Below are 3,541 nucleotides of genomic sequence, written 5' to 3'. Positions count from 1 at the left end.
CAAAGATAAGGTGACCATATGTGCGTGGGCTTATCTCTGGGCTTTCTATCCTGTTCCATTGATCTATATTTCTGTTTTGGTGCCAGTACCAAACTGTCTTGATTACTGTAGCTTTGTAATATAGTCTGAAGTCAGGGAGCCTGTTAATCCCCCTTATTAATGCTGAGTTCCTTAGGAGGGAACCATTGCATATTAAGATCATCCTTATTGTAGATATTACAGCTTTGCAGTTATTGACAAGGGTTGACTGGGCCCACGTGGTTTTTAGCAAATAGTGGAAAGACAAGAGGTGGACAGCTTCTCACTGCTGCGGTGTCACATACCAGGAAATACCAGAATCCTCAGGACAAGCCTCAGACAAAAAAGACTATCCGGGATAGGACCCCGAATGCAGTTCGGTAAACTTTGTGGGAGCAGATGTACAGGTGATAATCAGCATGGAACACCTGGAATGGTAATCAGCATGGAACACTTGGAATGGTAATCAGCACGGAAAACGCTGAATGGGTTCTAAAACCTCTCTCACCGTTCCTGGGTGGGCTCGAACCACCAACCTTTCGATTAGCGCCGAACGCGCTAACCCATTGCGCCAGAGAGACAGCAGCACGCTGCTCTTCTGGCCTCTCTATGCAGTAGACACTTACCAATTCCTAGGCTGTGCCGCCTTTCTCGCAGGAAAACGGTACCAGTTCCAAAGCTTCGGAAAAACGGAAAGTTTAGAGCAGCCGATCGCACTGGACCTGAGACTGGGGCGAGGTCAGGAAAAGACAACACTAAGCACTATTATCATAGGGCAGCCACCCATGCAGACAATTCTGACAAGCACTTGAGAATACTCCCCCTCCCTTGGACGCATTTCCCATCTGGTCCTCTCATCCTCCCACTCACTACAGGGAAGGATTCGTCACCTTTGTGTCCTGTCAGAACCCTTTACGCTCCGTGCAGGGCACAGAGATCCAGGCCACAGCCAAGGGGCAGCTGCACTTCCCAGAAGGGCCTTTCCCGAGGTAGGCGGTTCCAGCGCTCAGGCTGACCCGAGACCCCACTGCCCGCCAAGGCAACCGGGAAGGAGACCGGAGGGCAGCCGGTCCGGGGGGATTCCTACTAGCACAGAACGTGCCTGGCCTGCACTTCGGGGGCGGGGGGGAGCTGAATAAAACTCCTCCTGAAGCTTCTCTACCGCCTGAAGAGAACGGATTTCAGGTTCCTGAAAGGGCAAGGGGGCCTCCTCGCGAGGACAGAGGCTTCCCCTGGTCTTGGAGGACAAGTCCCGCAGAAGCTGCCTTTGAGAGACACGCCAAACGAAAGGAGCAATCTTGAGTGGAGATGTCTGCAAGGAGCTCTCAAGTGGTGTCGCCATTCTTATATACGGAGAGAGAGTGAGAAACCCAACGTGGGAAAATGTTTACTGTGCACTTACGTACAGAATATACGATGTTATTACTCTTGCAACTTTCTTGTATGTTTCAAAGGGCTTTGGTTTGGGTTCTTAATGAATGTTTGGAACTCGAGTCCCCGATTCTCTTGGGATGAAAACGCGGTAAATAAGACTTCGGGTTTGTACCATGCAGGGAGAAAAGAGCCGAGGCGAGAGCCGGCCAGCCCAGGCTGTTCATTACATCTCACGTCCTCCAGCCTGCGCGATGTCAAGGACCCTGAGGCCGGGACTCAGCGGCATTTGGGGACTCAGTGCAGAAGCTCTTCTGCATCTGAACCTTGAAGCAAAACACAGCTCTGGTCGGGGCAGGAAGAGGAAGACTCCTGCCAGTGGAGACGCTGAAGGGGAAAAAAAGAAAAAAATGTTTACAAAGGCTTCCCTGACCGGGAATCGAACCCGGGCCGCAGCGGTGAAAGCGCCGAATCCTAGCCACTAGACCACCAGGGAACCATTGAGGAGCCCCGACGTAGCGTCTCCAGATGCAAATGGTAAAAGTCAAGATTAAACTTCAGAGACCTGGAGCGCAGGAACGGAGATTTCCCAGAAGCCCAGGGCTGAATGCAGCTGTGCAAGGCTCCCAGCCCTTGCCCGGCTGCTCATCACCCTTCACCTCTCCAGTCTTGGGCGACGCCTTGGGCCCTGAGACAGGACCCAAGGTCCGTCCTGCTCTAGCTTCAGCGCTGTGTGCTGCCGAGCCAAGGTCCTGCTCTCTTTCTGAACCTCGCTTTTCCCTTGAGTCAGGTGCCGACTGGGATGTCAGCAGGTGATGGGCGGATCCGTCCACTTCCTGATCTCTGCCCTGGCTCTGGGGGCTCTCCTGGAGACGGCACCGGTACGGGCTCCTTCCCCTCCGCGACCGGCTCAATTCGTGGAGCCTGACGTTGTTCATTTCTGTGTCTTTGGCTCGGGTCCCCGGTGCACAGTTGGGTTCGGTCTCTTTTGTTGCGTCACGCAAATCAAACTGTTGCGTACGTGTGCCGAGGTGGGGGAAAGCCAAGTGTGCTTCACAGGGATGAACTCCTTGGTTTTCAGAGACATAACTCGTGTGAACATGTGGAAGAGGTCTAGGCGCCTGCTTAGTAGGTGAGGGGATTTCCGGATGTAAAAATGACCCGAAGTCAGCCTGGTCCTTTGCCCACTTGGATTAGCTGGCTGTGGCCTGCCCTCCGCAGTGCCTCAGAGCAGAGAAAGGAGGGCGGGTTCCTGGTGCTGAGCAGGCTCTCAGGCAGTAAGCGAACTCCTGCCCTGTACCTTGGGGATGGAAACTGAGGCTGCGCCCGCTGCCTCACCCCCTGCCTTTCGCCCGTTTGGGTTTTTTGAATGGGAAGGTAAAAACTTCAGAAAGGAAGGACGTTTGTTTCCGCCCGGTTTCGAACCGGGGACCTTTCGCGTGTGAGGCGAACGTGATAACCGCTACACTACGGAAACACGGCGGGTGCTACCGCCTTAGTGGCACGTCCCTGAAATCCGTAGGTCCTGCCACCACTATCCGAGTCGCCAACTTTTTCAACTGAAGAATGAACCTTGAAGCCCCGAGATCTCTCAGGCAAGGAGACTGCGGCTTCCGAGAGGCCCTGCTTTCAGGGTTCCTCGCCGGCCCCGAAGGGAGGACCCCCGAGCCTCCCACAGCCGGCCTTCGGGCTCCCGCACCGACCGCAGAGTCCGCGGATCCACGGCTGTGCCCCCGAGTGCAGGGGTCGCCCCCGCTGCCGACTCCTCAGCTCCCAGAAGCCGCGGGAGCCGGGGCTTCGGGCAAGTGCCCTTTGGGCCTAAGGGGAAAAGGTAGAGAAGTAGGTTCACTCCAGTGAGCTTCTCTCTCTCTGGAGCGGATCCTGTGGGTCCTAGCTGCATTTCTCCAAAGCCTGCAAACAGAATTCCTTTCATCCAGACTTGATTGAGTCGTTTTCAGGGTGAATGCTAGCTTGCTACAAACACTCCGTCGTACCTGAAGGAGGAAATCTACAACTTCCAGGTAAATTCTCTTTTCTTCCTTTGATTTCTTCAAACAACAACAACCAAAAAGACAGGTCACTGGTACACACTTGCACTTTTCTTATAATACTTAACGTAAGTCTGACTATCTATGAAAAGCTCTTGCTGTAG

At 54.0% G+C, this 3,541-nt stretch overlaps 1 non-coding gene across 1 annotated transcript; it reads right to left on the bottom strand.

Annotated features, from left to right (window-relative positions):
* Positions 1–2,793: 2,793 nt before the first annotated feature.
* Positions 2,794–2,866, bottom strand: TRNAV-CAC (transfer RNA valine (anticodon CAC)). The gene has a single exon. It is a non-coding gene; the product is annotated as a tRNA-Val (tRNA).
* Between the last annotated feature and the right edge of the window lie 675 nt (positions 2,867–3,541).

Source organism: Eubalaena glacialis, chromosome 3 (assembly GCF_028564815.1).
Source record: "Eubalaena glacialis isolate mEubGla1 chromosome 3, mEubGla1.1.hap2.+ XY, whole genome shotgun sequence".
Lineage (NCBI taxonomy): Eukaryota > Metazoa > Chordata > Mammalia > Artiodactyla > Balaenidae > Eubalaena > Eubalaena glacialis.
This window is presented reverse-complemented; position numbering and strand designations above follow the sequence as displayed.